Source organism: Schistocerca piceifrons, chromosome 1 (genome assembly GCF_021461385.2).
Source record: "Schistocerca piceifrons isolate TAMUIC-IGC-003096 chromosome 1, iqSchPice1.1, whole genome shotgun sequence".
NCBI lineage: Eukaryota > Metazoa > Arthropoda > Insecta > Orthoptera > Acrididae > Schistocerca > Schistocerca piceifrons.
Window position 1 is genome coordinate 754,531,378 of NC_060138.1, and position 10,804 is coordinate 754,542,181.

Here is a 10,804-nt window from a genome sequence, read left to right on the forward strand (position 1 = left end):
CCTACAAGTGGAAGAGGTCCTGAAAGATGGTTACCGCTGCCAACTGTCGACAAGGCGTAGATCGTCAGAAGAAACACTAAATGACTAAACATCCTCCAGGATGCAAGACCGCCGGCCGAAGTGGCCGTGGGTTCTAGGCGCTGCAGTCTGGAACCGCGAGACCGCTACGGTCGCAGGTTCGAATCCTGCCTCGGGCATGGATGTGTGTGATGTCCTTAGGTTAGTTAGGTTTTACTAGTTCTACGTTCTAGGGGACTAATGACCTCAGAAGTTGAGTCTCATAGTGCTCAGAGCTATTTGAACCATTTTTTTTTATGCAAAACCATATAACTTGGATGAAATGAGAAAGCAACAGTAATCTTTCTTCCGTTCGTCAGTCAAGACCAACACATGAACGTAATAACACGACGTAAGACCCTAGGAACTTTACAGTGTTTCACACAGAGGGAGACAGTTCATTCCTATCCTGGAGTCTATTAAAAATATATCATATTCACAAAAGTGCAAATGTGTTAACAAATGCCTGTGTGTGCCTCTCTTCATTTATAGTTTCATATGGCTGTTATATTTCGAAACTCGAGTTACAATAACTTCTCGTTTATTCACAGGAGCAACAACCAAAATTTGTTATCATAGGTATGAAAAGCAGTGTTTAAAAAGAACGAACTTATTAAATCGTCTTTCAAACTTCGCTTTAGCCGTTTCACAGGCGGTGATGATTGACGTACAACGCAAGAAATCAATGTCAATCAAAACCTACGTTTCTGTTTCGTGACGGTTTCTAACTTGTGCCGATGCAGGAGGATAATGTTTCAGTTTCTCGATATTGCAGTTAGAACACGTTTGCTGACTGGACGTACATCTCGAAGGCGTGCTCTGTGTCTTCACGCTTAAACAGAAACTCCGAAATTCCCAAGAGCCGTGTGGTTTGAAGACAGCACGCGACATCGATAACGCTGCGTGTGCAGCAGACGGCAAGGCAGGCGGCAGTTCCTGGCTCGTCCTATATCGGTAACGGGGCCAGGGTTGAGCTAAATGAGAAACTCATGCCGCAAGTCTGCACAACAAGGACGTCGTGCCAAAAATTTGCGCGCGTGTGTTTCGCGTTCCGTGTCGTGGAAATGAAATACATATATTAAGGCAAGCGGATTATTATAAATACAAACATCGATGAAGAGCTTAGTTTGGCTGTTGCGTGTAAGCAGCAGCTTTCACCCACTACTTAACATGGTGCAAAACCTGTCTGTCTTGCATTAGTTACAGACAGAATAAGTTCGACAGGACAGAACATGAGTTTATTAGCATCCATGTTACTCACATTGTTTGGCACTGATCTTGCTACGCCGAAAAGTTCTACGCTTCTAGTGTTAGTGACCAACAAGCAGAACAACTATGATCTGCCATAACATGCGAGAAGATTTTATTTAAGTCCATATTGGCAACGAGAACTTTCGAGCTTGTGTACCCTAACTGATTCGTTTACACTTCCAGCCACAAAATGTTGCGTAACCTAGCAGCTTCAAAATATAATAGGCAGTTATTTTGATCAACAATATTTTACTGATTACAAGTTAATGAATCCATACGTCGTAAAAAGTTCCTTGGTTTCGATCTTCATGGGAGTGTATCATCTTATACGTCCATGGCAGAGACAATATCGCATGTGGCAACAACTGCTTAGTGCTGTTCACGATGAATGACAATGCACGAACCACTAATTAAATATACAACAGCGAATCATTACATGAGCATAGAAAACCCAGCTGTTACTCGAGCATCTCGCAGAACCCGCCTCACGCAACCTTACGAGGTAGCGCTCTAAGCGTAGCCATTAAGTCCCAAATCTCGGTGCGGTAGAAATTTCGATTATCCATATTTGACCGAAAATGGAACTCAAGGCGCTGATGTTCGATACGCAACAGTGAAACTGTGCGCCAGTGACCTGCTCTATGTATTACTACTCTACGTGGTGTCACGTGGAGTGATCGGAGGTGACATTGTTGATGGTGTTTCGTCCGTTGAACAGGAGTTTGGATGTACGGCCGTTTTGTAGGAAATCCTGCCTTTTTCCCTGCTACTTGTGCTAAAATCGAATCTCTGTTGACATTCACTTTAACATACTGTGGAATTGCATTAATAGTAGAGCCAATATGCGGGTGCAACTGTACAACTGCAGTTTTTTCTTAATCATTACAGAGATTCATGGGGAATGCTCGAAATGACGAGTAGCAAAAAAGAAAGGCATAAATTTCAAAAAAAAAATCGCAGAAGACGCTTTTAAATAGTAACGGTGAATAACAGCAGGCCACCTTGTAAAACCCACGCTGCAAATGTTGCACTTCCAAGTGAGCGGACACATCACAGCATATGCACGTATTTAAGTTTAGCCCTAAACCAGAATACTAATTTAAGATTCTGCGATATTTTTGCTGAAATAATAACGACTCTCAAGACACAGAGGTGTTGAAATGTGTATTGGAAAACATGGTAGACAATAAGATAAACAAAAACTGCGTTTTGCAGAAGACGGGAGTTTTTTAAAAGCCACATTTCAAGTATAGCACTGATGACTGAACTATTTTTCTGTAGCGGGTGCGACCACTTGACGGAATTTATTAACTATTAACTATACTGAAAGTGGAAGTTCAAAAACACAATCAGCCCTATTGAATCTGTTATGCGTTTAAAATATTCAACGAAAGTTGAGAATGTTACAATGAAGCCCACGATGAATTTTAAATACATTCTTTTTATTCACAAATGTCTTCATAGCATTTGATTAATATATTGCAATTAACCAGTTTATAATCTAATGAGCCATCATCAGAAATAAATATCTAGAAATTGCGCGGCCTCTCCCGCCGGAGGTTCGAGTCCTCCGTCGGGCATTGGTGTGTTTGTTGTGCTGAGCATAAGTAAGTAGTGTGTAAGTCTAGGGACCGATGACCTCAGAAGATTGGTCCCTTAGGTTCAAATGGCTCTGAGCACTATGGGACTCATCTTCTGAGGTCATTAGTCCCCTAGAACTTAGAACTAGTTAAACCTAACTAACCTAAGGACATCACACACATCCATGCCCGAGGCAGGATTCGAACTTGCGACCGTAGCGGTCGCGCGTTTCCACACTGTAGCGGAGAGAACCCTTAGGAATTCACACTTACAATCTAGAAACAGACAGACATGGTAAATTATGAAAATATAAAAATATAAAAATATTAAAAGTCCTTGTTGAACTCAAAAAATTCTACCCAGTATCGTTAAATCATCAACAAGCACACATTGTGGCCTGTTCAAATCAATCGCCGCACCTGCTCGTGTGTCGCATTTCAAAACTAGAACTGTTATATTCGTAGAGGGAGCTCGAGCATTTTTGGCCTACATGTGCCAGAAATATAAAACAAAAACTATTTACATTTAAAGAAACTGTAATATAATTATTTCTCCTTGAAATATTATCACCCATAACTCAGAGCACTGAATGAAGATAAACGAGGACCACGTGTCTGATAAAACGAAACGAACCTATTATTTCGTTTCCGTAATTAGCTAGAACACTGAGGTGACAAAAGTCATGGGATAGCGACACGCACTTATACAGATGGCGAGAGCATCGCGTACACAAGTTACAAAAGGGCACTGCATTGGCGGAGCTGTCATTTGTGCTCAGGTGATTCATGTGAAATGATTTCCGAAGTGAATAAGGTCGCACGACCGGAATCAACAGATTTTGAACGCGAATGGTAGTTAGAGCTTGACGTATGGGACGTTCCAATTCGGAAATCGTTAGGGAATTCAAAATTCCGAGATTCTTAGTGTCAAGAACGTGCCGAGAACAGCACATTTCAGGCATAAGCTCTCACCACGGATAACACAGTAGTCGACTGCCTTCCTTTAACGACTGAGAGTAGCGGCGTGTGCGTAGAGTAGTTAGTGCTAATATGCAAGCAACACTGCGTGGAATAACAGCAGAAATCAATGTGGTACGTAAGACGAACTCAATTAGGGCAGTGCGGCGAAATTTGGCCTTAACACCTGACGCGAGCGCCTTTGCTAACAGCTCAACATCGCTTTCAGCGCCTCTCCGGGGTTCGTGACCATACCGGTTGGACGCTAGACCTGGAAAACTGTGGCCTTGTCCGAAGAGTCCCGATTTCAGTTGGTAAGAGCTGATGGGAGGAGGAGGAGGAGGAGGAGGAGATTACTGGTTAACTTCTGGCCGGACGCGGGTTCGAATCGTCGTCCACCCGAATGAGTCCAGTGTGCGCTGCTTTGCTTGGTCTGATGGTAGTTCTCGAGTGTGGCGCAGACTCCACACAGCCATGGACCCATGTAGTCAACAAGGCACTATGCAAACTGCTGGTGGCTCCATTATGGTGTTGGCTGTGTTTACATGGAATGGACTGGGTTCTCCGGTCCAACTGAACTTATTATTGATTGGAAATGGTTATGTTCGTCTACGTGAAGACCATTTGCAGCCATTCATGGCTTCATGTTCCCAAAAAAGTATGGAATTCTTATGGATGACAATGCGCCATTTCACCAGGCCACAATTGTTTACGATTGGGTTGAAAAACATTCTACCCAAGTCGAGCGAACGATTTGGCCACCCAGATCGCCCAATGTGAATCCTATCGAACATGAATGGGACATAATCGAGAGGTCGGTTCATGCAAAATCCTGAACCGGTAACACTTTCGCAATTATGGACAGCTACAGAGGCACCGGCAAGGCTCAGTATCTCTGCAGGGGACTTCCAACGACCTGCTGAGTCCATGCCACGTCGAGTTGCTGCACTACGCCGGGAAAAAGGAGGCTCGATACCGTATCACCTCATGATACAATTAAAAGAAAAGGAACCTAATTTAAATAAAAGCGTAATTGTTACAGACATAGAATTTTTCAGGAAAGGACTGTAGAATAAAAATGTGAATCAAATGACATATTTTCATTGTAGCCGGCAGTCTTAGCTATCTGCAGGTAGGGCTGTTGTTAGCTAGTTACTGCTTGCAGTTGATGTGCGTCGGAAGTTTATGGGCAGGAGGAACGGCTGTGCAACGTCCTGAGCGCCCACGGAACGTGCAGGCAAATGGGAACTACCTATTTTCATTTAACAGAAATTATTTTATTTTCCAAATGTTTAGTTCTACCTAAGCTCATTAGAGTCGAGACCGGTTAAGTGTAATACATGTACCAAGAAGATCACGATGTTTGTGAATAAAATAATGTAGACTACTTCAAAATTTTCATTACAGTTGATTAACTGTATACTCTGCTGCATTCTATCAAAACCAAATAGATAAGTATTCACAATATGTTTGTCTAGTGATGTTCATTCTTTATTGATCACACAATACCGAAAATAATATAACAAAAGGATAAGTCAATAACTTTTGCATTAATTTTCTTATAACATGCAGCTCAGCCTTTTCCTGTTCCACATAAACAAACCGAAGATGTCATTGTGGCACATGGAGATATCTTACGTAACTAAACTGCTTCTTTCAGTGGAGAAGGGTGATGTGTTTACTGCTACACAGACACGTTTTTCTCGTCTATACACTTCTTGATGTGTTTGGCTCGATAATTTCTGCAAACACTTGTAACCGTTTTTATCTTTATGCTGCTACTACTGCTGTTCTACATGGATTGCATTTTCGCATATTTCTGTTATTATCTAAGTGACACGACAGCGCTTCCATCTATGGAGGGTTGCGGTTATGAGCTATCATATTATAGCACATGCAGGTCTTGAAAACATATATCACGGCATAATCAATGCTGCGTTGCTACGTGCATACTACGCGGAAAGAGAACTGCAGCGTCTGCTGTGCGATCAAACACAGCAATTAATGACCTATCAGTTAAAATCAACTCTAAATACAATAAACCGTTTTCTCATCGGTAGATGAATTATTCTGAAAACTAAGTCATTCATCCTCAAATGTTCGTTAACGGTCAATTGTGTCACATGTGGAGCGACAGCGCCCTGGTTATGAAATGTGAGTGCCATCAGGTCTGCCCGCATATAACATTTTACTGCAATGTGTAAAAAAGGAGTCTGTACGAATTTGTCGGCAGTATTTCAGATGTAGCTTAGTATGATAAACATTTCGGAGCTGTAGGTCCAGTGGACTAAGCTGTAAACTCGATTATGCCCATTTTGCCGAAATAACGGCCAACCCGAACTGCGAGGTCCAGCAGCATGCAGCCCATTCATATCCACTAGTTTCACGCATGCATCACTCGCATAACAGCACGCCCCGTACGTGTCTAACTGCATGGTATGATAAAGCACTTTCCCAGAAAGCGAACATTCTACAACATTCCAACCTATATATTCATTTTAAATGTGAAATGTTCGAGTTTCTACAAATAGTTCATAAAGGGTGTATGTTATATAACTAAAACTGGAAAAGTAGCCTGTGATCAATGACAGGCAGAGTAACAGGTTTCCCAGAGAAGAACAAATCACTTGTACAGCAGGTTAGGGATAGGCAACCCGCTCGTCGGTGATCTGATAACGCTCTAACTGATAAGCAGTAAGTCAGCAGTGCTGCTGCCACCCGAGATTACAATCTTATCTCAACGTCATTAATAAGGTCTTCCAGTGTCAGGTTAAACAACTGAGTGGCTTATATTTAAATTTACTACCACCCTCCGCTCCCCTCCCCCCCCTCCCCCATGGAATAACAGTTAAGTCATCAAGGTCATCCAGCTGAACCCCAACCCCCCTTCTACCACTCCTCACACAACCACCTGGACCAATGAATGAGATCCAAGTAGCCCCTCTCCCTCTCCATCTTCATCTTTCATAACTGGACACAAATCTTTTATAACTGGACACAAGAGAGGGTAGCTTCACTACGGAGCTGGGCAGGATCAAGCTATGTTTATTTTTTATAACAAATTATTATAATTACATTAAGTCATGTCACATGAGGCCTGTTTGTTAATAATAATTTAATATTTCGTCACCCAAGACAACAGCAGAGACCACACTCAGGCAGATACGTAGTTCCTTTTATTCTTCTATTTTTCTCACATTTCTCCATATTTCTCCATTTTTCTTACAATTTTACGTATTTTTCGACATTTTTCATATTTTTTCGTATTGTCCCCATTCCACATATTTTCCAAAATTTATCCAACTACTTGTTTCCGTTCCACTAACCCCGACATCACGTCAACACTGCATCGTGTAGACGTCATGAAGCTCTCAGCCAACCACAATGCAGCATATGCATGAATTATTTATCATTGTTACGCCACAACTTCATTACTAGTGTGTGTGTGTGTGTGTGTGTGTGTGTGTGTGTGTGTGATGTCATAGTGCACATAAATGAAACGAACCAGCTGATCAAATAACGTCGCAGCATATTACGTAAAATGGCTGTAAATATTAACGTAATTTATGGTGGGAGATAATGTAACAATATGGTGGGTGACTATATTAGTGACCCCCCCCCCAGGATATATTATGCAACAATAACAGAATAAAATTGTCCAAATGGAAGACTCTAACTTGTTCGTAACAAATCAAGACATTGTTTCTAAATTTGATTCTTAAGGGTTATTAAATGCTTTTGCAAATAGTGGAAAATAACTGTTTATTCACGCCTCTTGGAGAAATGCGTGTGTCCATAACCCCAGTGAGGGTGGCCTGGTGGGAACACCTAGCAGAAATACCACAGGTCGATACATAAACTCTTGCAAAGTCATCCCTGTTTTGCTAATCTCTCTCTCTCTCTCTCTCTCTCTCTCTCTCTCTCTCTCCCCTTTGTGTGTGTGTGTGTGTGTGTGTGTGTGTGTGTGTGTGTGTGTGTGTGTGTGCGCGCGCGCGCCTGCGTGCGTGCGTTAAAACAAGCTCGTTCTCATATTGGTAGAAATAATGATGTCACGGCATATTTCGGTAACTATTAACAAAACTAGTGTGTGAAATCATAGCAAAATTCTGCAAGAACCTCATTTTCACTGATATCCAACACCGTCAATTAAAGACATGTATAAATACCGTATATGTAACAATTAGAACACGGCTGAAAATACATACCTGAATTATGGCGAACTCCTCCCGGCATTCATTAGATAACGCTGATTGAATGAGCCAAGTAAGATGCCTGCAGGATGTGGAACTCTTCAAGCACAGCGCCGCCACCAAATCCATGGCCGAGAACGAGACAGCTCCAAATGACTGTCTAACACTAGTCCAAACCATATCCCCAGAAATGGTAAAGATACCTGCATTATTTAATCAATATGTATGTGCAATCAACTGCGACACAACCCACCTGGCGGCTTGGCACAAAAGGCACTGCAGCGAAATCAGGTATTGTGGGATAGCACATCCCACCACAGGAAACCAGTCGGAACTCGCCGATGTCTACAAGTTCACCAACAGAAATCTGTGGGCGACTTTACAGGTAAATGTTGCTAAAAGTGTAAGCGCCAAGCACTAACCTCCCCCACCCCCTCCCTCCCCTTTGTCGCTGCATCAATAAGAACAAGCTCTTCCTCCTCCAACTATCATGTTTTTAATAGTAGAGCCAATATGCGGATATCATCTTTATTGTTCTCTTCGCCGTAGGGAGCGGATCATTATGAAATGCCAAGAACAGCACGGAACAGCCAGAGCTCCCAGGAGGAATTATGGCACGTAACAGGATATAAACTATTGCATTAATATTAGAGAATGTGTGACATTGCTAGAAGACACGTAAAAATGTTTGTAGGCGAGCTAACATCCTTCTCTGTCCATCCATCACATTGCTAAGATGTGTTCCCTCCACAAGTCGGCAGGAGTGTCGCAATACGACGAAACTACTATGTTCCCTCATACACGTGATGCATACTATGCATATCGGGAAAAAGTTAGGGACAAAATACAATCCTGCAAGCGCACTAACAGTGAGCAAGATCTGCCATTGCTCCCAGGTAGAATAAAAAGATACGTAACACTAAATAAACTCTCGCAATATGAGTGAGCAACGTGACTACAAGACTCGTAAATAGATATAGAGTAGATAGACAGATAGGATCCAAAATGAGAATATGATTGATCAACGTGCTAGTATTAGCTGAAGTCAAATTGGACTATGGTCTTTTAGCGAAAACCCTGTTGAGAACTGACATTCACAGCCAACTTACTCGTACAGTTCATGTAAGATAATAGAAATTCTGACTCATACAGACAAAGGTTCTTTATGGCATAATATACAATATGGAGTGTGTGTTTGCGTTTTCTAAAAAAAAAATTAGGAAAAGGCTTCACCACAATTGCGTGTTCATCTAATAAGCACCAAGTGACCTAGGATTTGGACAAGCATTAAAAACACCATGAATCTGCGTGCAAGTGTAAGTAATATTTGTTCGAAAATATTTGCATGTAAACACTGCACTGGCGGTAAACTAGGCTTCTATGCAAGAACTACAACATTGTTTTCCTGATAATTATAGCATTCCAACTTCTTGTGGGTCACAGACTGACGAGAAAATCTCGTAGTGTGGGTTATACGGTTGTTGACACAAGATGTGTCTGACTGACGAGCAAATTCCATATCTTGTAGTAACACACCACAAATATCCTAAACATAATAAATAATTATAGATTCGATGAGTAATCGTAGATATTTATTTACAACACAATATTGGCATTAGCGCTGTGTGGTGAAGCCGTAACAAACTTTTAAATATGCAACTACCTGTTGTAAGTTAGAAGGTGATGTTTATGTCAGCCATAGCTGTAAGTACATAATAAAGCGTGGTTCTATAGGAGGTAGCTGACTCCAGTGACGTGGGAGACGAATTGATTTCAGTCATCCGGTAGCGTAACTTTGAACTGCACCATTAGATCACCTGCAAAACAACTGTCAGCATCGCTTTTTTTTGTGTAATCGACTTCCATGTTACAGAATTAAAACTATAGGCATACAGTGCATAGTTTTATAACCCATTTTGGATCCTGATTTATTAGACTATCGTATGGTACTACATTCTGCCATTACCGAATAATCCATTAAAACTACAGTCTTCCACAACATGTATACATTCAATTAAAACATGTTTACGTATTCTAATCTCTGGAATCATAGCCAGAAAAGACTTCTCCAAATGATCAGTAACATACAAGCTCGTATTGCTTCCCAGAAGACAAACCACACATCAGAATTACATTTCTGAAAACTTTGATGGTTCAAGTCTACTCGACTTATTTCCTCCTTTACGTATCAGGCAGGTATAATTTGTTTCATATTTCCGCTAGCAAGACAGTCACGCTTATAGCTGTCCCAGTAAGAGCATTTAAACACTTTCACATTTAGAAATAGAATACGAAAAATTTGGAAAATAAGGAAAATATGGAAAACACGTAAAACGCATAACATTCTGAAAAAACGGTAAAAATGTCAAAAAATGCGGTAAAATATGGATACGACACAGTCGCACTTTACATCTGTATTCATACATATCAAGTAGCCGAAATTTTTTGTGACGTAAGCACTTGATCAGATCGGTTGGACACTTTCCTAGAAAGCTAGAAGATCGGTACCAAAGAAAAGAAATATTAGCATCATATTACCATCTGGTTCCAAATTGACTGAGAGGTCTGCGTTATAGGTTGAGAGACAGCTTGCAGACCCTTTGGAAAAAATATATATATGGAGTTGGTTATTTATACAAAGGGAGGGAGGGAGGTAGACACATGCCACCACACAAACACTTGCGAATAAAAAAGCATTATACAGTTGGAGTAATCAGTACAGAGAGGGGCTGTAACGACATATAAGAGAGGGAATGACACCATATATGT